The sequence below is a fragment of the Monopterus albus genome, unplaced genomic scaffold (assembly GCF_001952655.1).
Source record: "Monopterus albus unplaced genomic scaffold, M_albus_1.0 scaffold961.1, whole genome shotgun sequence".
NCBI classification, from domain to species: domain Eukaryota; kingdom Metazoa; phylum Chordata; class Actinopteri; order Synbranchiformes; family Synbranchidae; genus Monopterus; species Monopterus albus.
The window spans coordinates 1-7,581 of NW_018128840.1; the positions used below are offsets into that span (position 1 = coordinate 1).

Consider the following 7,581-nt stretch of genomic DNA (forward strand, 5'->3'; position numbering starts at 1 on the left):
CTTACTCAATAGATTTATATTTATTTTAAATTTTTCATCTGTGTATATAAGGCAAACATTACAGGGTTATAACTTAATAAATGGATAACCTTGTGACACCTATATGACAGAAATTAAATAAACGGATAATTTCATAGCTTTGTATTTATTTGAGTTTTAGTATTAATATTAGTTTTCATATTAATGTCAGTTATAATAATGTTTGACATTGCCACTCATAAGTTGTAACAAATAGCACTGAAGCTGACCGATCATGCCAGCATCCCTCCCTTCCTTTCTCATGGATGTGACTTAAGATGGTCTGAGCATGAAATGGATGAACACTACACATTCTGCCCCAACTTCCCCATAATTTTGTTATTGTTTTATAAACACTGTCACTGGAATATTTAGCATGCACTAGAGTTACATATTTATTATACACTGGGGCTTTAACCTTGAAATGTACATAGAAACACATTAAAACTGCCATGTAAACATGATTGCTTTAGTAATTTTTTTTGTGTCACACTGAAGTGCCACAGGGGGAGCCAATTTTACTAGACCTGTCATGTTGCTTATTTCTCCCTCGGCACATCTGATACAGTCATAGCAGCAGACAGGTTTTCCTTTCTGGAGAACCTTGCGAGTTCCTGGGGGACATTTCTCACTGCAAACAGACACAGGCACCTGTATGGACAAAGTTACTCTGAAAAAAATGTATGGGCACTGACTCTGTAATGTTTTTTTCTCTGCAAACCACCGATATTAACTTTTGAAACCAAACATTATGATATAGTAACAATAATACAGTTACAATGATAATTCTGTATTTTAATAAGTACATTGATGACATAGTTGTTTACCTGTTGTGAGTTCTGTGCCCAAATACAAGACTCTTGTTGCACACTCAGCTGTTTGTCTGCAGGTAAAGATGCATCATAAAGACCAACTGTGACAAAGTCCACAATGCCATTTTCTGTTGGCTGCCAGTTTATAATTTCATACTTTGCTGCTGGTTCTCCATTCTCGTCAAAGTAAACCTCATCTCCTTCCTTGGTTTTGAACTGAATTTTTCTTATGTGCTGTAAAATCTAAGCAGATTGATTTTAATTTAGTTATTGGGGCGGCCGTGGCCCAGGAGGTAGAACAGTTTGGGTCATTTTTGAATGAATGGGAAAAGGTGTTAAGCACTTTGAGTTTGTAGAAAAGCGCTATATAAGATGAACACTGACTAGGCATGTTGGCTCAACAGCATAATAGACACACTACACCAATTCATTTGGAAATTTGGAAATTTTTATTTGTGCAAACTAGAATTGATTAAAATAACTCACCGTGTGTGGATCTAGCTGCACTTTGTTGTTACATGTTTCGTTACAACCAAGAATATTATGAATTGCATGTGCCACAGCATACACTCCTTTATAGATATTGTTAAATATAGGCATGTATGACATATCAGTAAAGCTGTTTTGCACTCCAGTCAGATCTTCATGTCCAGTACATTCTCTTTGATTCTCTGATGATGAATTTGACTGTTTGAACTTACAGTTAAATAAAGTTTCCCAGAAGTCTGTAAGCAATTCATTACTAGATAAATTGAGTGTCTTCACATCTAATATGAACCCACTCATGCCGCTGACATGTGCCTTGAGGATGGACATGCCTATCGCACCATCCAGAATGTGATGTGTATCCTTTTCTGCAGTTTGGGCATCAATGATCCATCCTTCATCTCCAACCCACTGGTACCCAGTCAAATTGTACTTAGACAATGCATGTATTAACAGATGCAAATCGAAGACTTGGAGAAAACTTACAGTCACCTTGGAGGTGGAAGCCTTGATAATGTTAATGATCCTTTTTATTTTATTTGGTGAATCTGTTCTAAAGAAAGACATAGAATGCTCCAGACATATGCCCAGTTACTGTGCAGTCTCTGTGAATGTAGCCATGCCATTATTGCCATAATCATCATTGGTTCTAATAGCTCCAACCCAAGTCCAACCAAAGCGCTTGACCAACTGGGCCAGGGCTCTGCTCTGATAGTAGTCACTGGGCACTGTTCTGAGGAAGGATGGGTATTTGGTTTTGTCACTGAGACAACATCTTACCCACCAGTGGGATATGAAAGGGTCCAATGACAGTAGCTATAGCTATGCTAGGAGAGGAAGAGGTCTCTCCCATAATGGCCTGCACTTGTCCAGGTCTGGTACATTGTGTCTCAGTGGGTTCAGATACAACTTCATTATCATTAGCAAAGGCCAGTGCAACCCTCACACTTCTGGCAATAGACCCACAGTCATCATACATCTTATAGCCCAGAGAGATGCCAGGTAGTAGGTCTGTGCTGTTATTAATCTCCTCAGTGGCAAAAATCATGGCCTGGGCATACTGGAACTCTCTGAAATTCAAACTTGATGCAGACAGTTTTAAACTGTTGGACTCAGAGTAGCACTTGAAACAGAAACAATATAGTAGTAAAATAAAGTTTTACTAATACCCGGAGCACATAATAGTTCATTCACTTCCTCTTAAATATTTTAAATCTTATTAGTTTTCAAACATATAATTTACCTGCTACATTCTAGTGGCAGTGGTTTGTGTATGTAGGTATCCTGTCTGACTTTCCAGCTGCCGTGGAAAGAGAAGATTCCTCCCAGTATAATGTCTCCATCTTTAGATAGCTGTGGGTTCTCAGGATCCCCTATCTGCCGGCACACCAGCTCCTCAGCCTGAGAGGACACCAACAACAACAGCTGTAAGAGTGCCCAGCCTTGCTCTGTCCACCTCTGTGTGGACATCATACTGTCTGAGAGAACTAAACCACTGGGTGGCATTATATGTACATCAGAGGTTTGTACTTGTTTTTATACATTTTGGATTAGTATAAAAAATAAAAATAAGAGGATGACTATTTCCTCTCTCCTGACCTACAAGGTGGAGTGAGAGAAAGGAGGTGCCCAAATAAAAGAGTTTGGTCTACAGCCTATTATAAAAATATTTTCATGTTTGCAGGAAAGTGATGTTTGAATTGTTTCATTAAACTCCAGGGAAGGCAGAGTTGGGTGATTTTTTTTCACAATACAATTATTTAATTAATCCTTAACAGAGAGAAAGCATAACTCTTTGTGATTACTCACTTTTTGTGCATGTCATATGCACTGGGTAACCATGTCCTTTGCTTAATGTTATTGGACATCATTTGTCACACACAGGTCAGACAAACATGTTTGAGTAAAACCTTTTAAATTAGTGTCAAAAGAAATTGCACTTATGAATTCATGCTGCTCCTGCTTACACATGGATTCATAGTTCAGACAAGTGAAAATGTGAGCACCTTCCTCTGTCAGGTTCAGGTTTTAAACTGGATCCAAAAGCACAAGACAGACAGGCAGTTAAATGGTTAATATATTTATTGTGGGATATGCAAGTGGAGCAAAGCCACTCTGTGGGCAAGAGTCATGAAAAAAGTTTACAAAATGAGTCTCAGCAATAAAGGTGTGCTTTGAGAATACTGACCAGAGGCTTATGGCACCAACAGTTATGAGGCTTTTTACAGGAGAGAGTTGGTGACCTAATAGTCAATGTTCAGAGATGGCGGTGGAGAAACTCAGAGAATGGCAGTGTGGTCAGAAAAATAGGTAGAAGCTTTTTTGCAGGCTGATTAGAAAAACCATAAGAGGATGAAGGCAAGAGGGTAAATAGTGATAGGCTGGACTGGTGAGTATACCGATTTCCTCCAGACAGGTTTGGAGCAGAATATGCAGGTGAGTATAATAACTTATCTACAGTTACTAGCTTTATGCAGAACACAAACAGTCAAAGAGAAAACAGGTGAGTAGGCTGCAGAAAAATCAAACACTGAGATCTGCCCACAAATATTTCCCACGATGAGCAGATAACAAAAAGGGCAACACACTCCTCTTCGGTGTGAACATGTGACCTCTATGTTGTGTCTCCTGTCTGAAGCAATCACCCAGAGCTGGTCAGGATTGTGGTAACAATGGCTTTATTCTGTATCTTCATTACTGACAAAGGGTAATACATTACAATGGTCAGTCAGCATCTGCTCTCTCTGGAACATCCTCTGCTCTTTTTTAGGATTACAGCACATTGTTTACATATCACAAACTTCACAATTTGTCATGTATAATACTGAATAGGAACATTTCTCTCTCCTACACTTCAAAAGACAAATAAGTACATCTGCAGTATACAGGTCTTGATCAGACTGGACTGTTAAATATTTTATGTATTGTTTAACTTACATTTGCCATATAAACTGCTCAACCGAAGTACAGTACACTCAAAACAAGTAAACATAAATATGTGACTTATATTTCTAACATATTAACATGCTGAATGGGATAGCAGATGGTGACATATCAACATCATTGACAGGGCAGCACAGCAGAATGGTTATCTGTTATAGACAGTTAACATGTGCTCTGTTGGGAACACAGCACATCACTTACAGTAAACTGGCTTAGAGTAACAGAGTTTTCATTGACTTAAAAAAAACATACTGTTGCTTCATGATCTTTTTGTCCACTGACATTCACAAACACATTACCTCCCTGGAAAATGCTCAATTTTTTTGAGGATTACCCATAAGCCCTTCCATTACTGCTCAATGCAGGTGCAGCACTATAACATTAGATAGTGTAACTGTCTCATTTAGCAGGGTTAAAGCTTTTTTTTAACTATGTTACTCACACAAAAATAATTGAGCTAAAAAAAATAATTTCAAACAAAATTTCAGGGAAACCTTCCCACAAAGTCTAGTCAACACATGGTCTACAAAAAATATGGCAAACAGATGCACAGGGTCCAGTTTCAGAACCAGAGATCCAAACAATCCAACAAAGCCAGAGAGAACAAAACCAACTTCTAGAACCAGTAGCAACTGAGGCAGATGCAGTAGTCAGAGGCCGAAACAGTTTGGGCAGCAAAAAGGCCAACTGGAAGTCATAAAGCAACCATGACACCTCCAGTTGACTGACAGCCTCTCTTCTTGTGTGTGACTAATAATTACTATGAACAAATGTTGCGTAGTCATTTGCTCTCCAGTTTAAGGGGCCAGGAAACTGCTCGCCATAAAAGGGACATTGCTCTTCAGGTTGGGAGCTCAAGAGACAGACAGTCTCCTGATAAGAAAACACACATGGTGACCTGAAGCCCAGCACCTGGAGGGAACAAATGCTTGGCTGGCAGAACTAAGAAAAACAATTCAAGCAATAAGCCATACAGTGGACTGTATAAATAACACTCGAAGGGATTGCTCCTTTGAGCATTATTCCAAAGACATCCTGAGTGTTGATGCAATGCTCCTTTTGCCAGAATATTAAGACACCTTGATAATTTTCAAAAGTCTCAGCATTCCTTCATCTTACTTTGTTAAATTATTCTAACATACCTTGGCCTTTTGACCCACATTCCAAGGCCTCCTGTCCTCTCCAGGTTTGGGTCTGAAACCATGCACAGGGGAGTCTTGGACTCCTGCTATAAAGACCTTGACCCTTTTCCTGTTAAGGAGAATAGTTTGCAACACCAACGCTAGACACTGCTGGAGAGGAGAATCAGAGAGGAGAAGAGACAAGAACTGAGACAATTATCAAGGTAAGGTGATTTTCTTTTGTGGGATCTGGGATTCGGGCTAATGTTTGGAACAATAGAAGTAAAGAAAAGCCTTATAGTTCGCTGAGGAACTAAACCTCTGTGAGAAGACTTGTGATAAACTATTCTGTCAACATAAAGGTTTATATAACCACCCAGTTGGTGGATGGAGCTGCAAGACTACAAAACCAGACATACCAACCTGTGCACTGCCTGGATTGACCACAAGAAAGTCTATGACTCAACGCCTCACACATGGATCCTGGAATGCTCGGAACTGTACAACATCAACAGGACTCCAAGAGCTTTCATCAAGAATTCAATGGGAATGTGTGAACAACCCGAGGGGCTAACTTCAAGCCAATTGCACAAGTCAAAATCAGGTGTGGTATCTACCAAGGAGATGCTCTGTCCCCGCTGCTGTTCTGCATAGGGCTGAACCCGCTCAGCCAGATCATCACCAAAAGTGGTTACGCATACTGACTATGGAATTATGGAATGGAGCAACCATCAGCCACCTCCTCTACATGGATGACATCAAGTTGTATGCCAGGAGTGAACGAAACATCGACTCACTGATCCACACCACTAAAATCTACAGCCAGGACATTGGAATATCATTTGGACTGGATACGTGTGGTCGAATGGTAACAAGGAGAGTAAAGGCAGTCTGAACTGAGGGGACTGTACAACCACAAGGCAACATAGAAGATGTTGCGGACAGCTACAAGTACCTTGGGATCCCACAGGCAAATGAGAACCATGAAGAGGCCGCAAGGAAAGCAGCTACTACCAAGTACCTGCAGAGAGTAAGGCAAATCCTGGGAAGTCAGCTGTATGGAAAGAACAAAGTCTGAGCAATTAACACCTACACCCTGTCAGTCATCAGGTACCCCACTGGCGGGGGTGACTGTGATTCAGTGGGTAAAGCAGTCGTCTCCCAACTGGGTCAGAGGTTCAAATCTCAGTGCCTGCAGTTCACATGTCGAAGCGTCCTTGGGCAAGACATGTGAACCCCCAAGTTGCCCCGGATGGTTAGGGCCATCGGTTGAGTTGGCGCCACAGATGGCTGCCTTGGTTCTGTACCAGAAACAAATTCCTTGTGTGTAACATACTTGGCCAAATAAAGGTGATTATTCTTATCCTTACAATATATAAACAGAAGCTGGCCGAAGAATGAGATATAGGCCACTGTCATCAAGACAAGGAGGCTCCTTCCAATGCACGATGGGTTTCACCCCAAATCCAGCATCCTGACACTCCAAATCCAGCATCCTGAGACTGTATGCTAAGCAGAAGTGTCAGAGCCATTATCCAAGGTGAAACAACAAAGATCCATGAATACAGGCTCTTTTAAATGCACCGAAGAAGTCGGGAGGCAATGATGATAAAACAAAGGATTTTATGGTGGAAAATGGTTTTGAAGAATTAGCAAGCAGAAAAAGGAGGTGAAAATTGAAGGAAGGATCATTCTTGATCTCTTCTTTATTTCTGTTATTCTTCAGAAATAAGTATAGATCACATCTGAAGCACTGATGTGGTTTGAAAATTTTCTGTTCATAATTAATATCGGCATATGTTCTTACAGGGCCTGTTACTAATGAAATTGCATTTCAGCCCCCCATATCCAATCACCCTGGTGAGTAACGTGCTGCAGATGCAAGACAGTCCGTATATTTACCCATAATATATTTTAAAACTGTAATCAGTGCAACCCGTTTGACCTGAGGTTGCTTGTTGGTTTGTTCCAGCTCCAGAATATTGGTGCTCCATTGCATATTTTGAGATGGATGTCCAGGTTGGAGAGACATTTAAGGTGCCATCCACATGTCCAATTGTGACTGTGGATGGCTATGTGGATCCATCAGGAGGGGATCGCTTCTGCCTGGGCCAGCTGAGCAATGTCCACAGGACAGAGAACATTGAGAGAGCTAGTATGAGCAGTAAGAGAGGAGAAATATCCATCCATCCATCCATCCA

At 40.6% G+C, this 7,581-nt stretch overlaps 1 pseudogene; it reads right to left on the bottom strand.

The window, feature by feature from the left end:
- Positions 1-1,316: 1,316 nt before the first annotated feature.
- On the bottom strand, positions 1,317-6,875 carry LOC109953667 (extracellular calcium-sensing receptor-like; annotated as a pseudogene).
- Between the last annotated feature and the right edge of the window lie 706 nt (positions 6,876-7,581).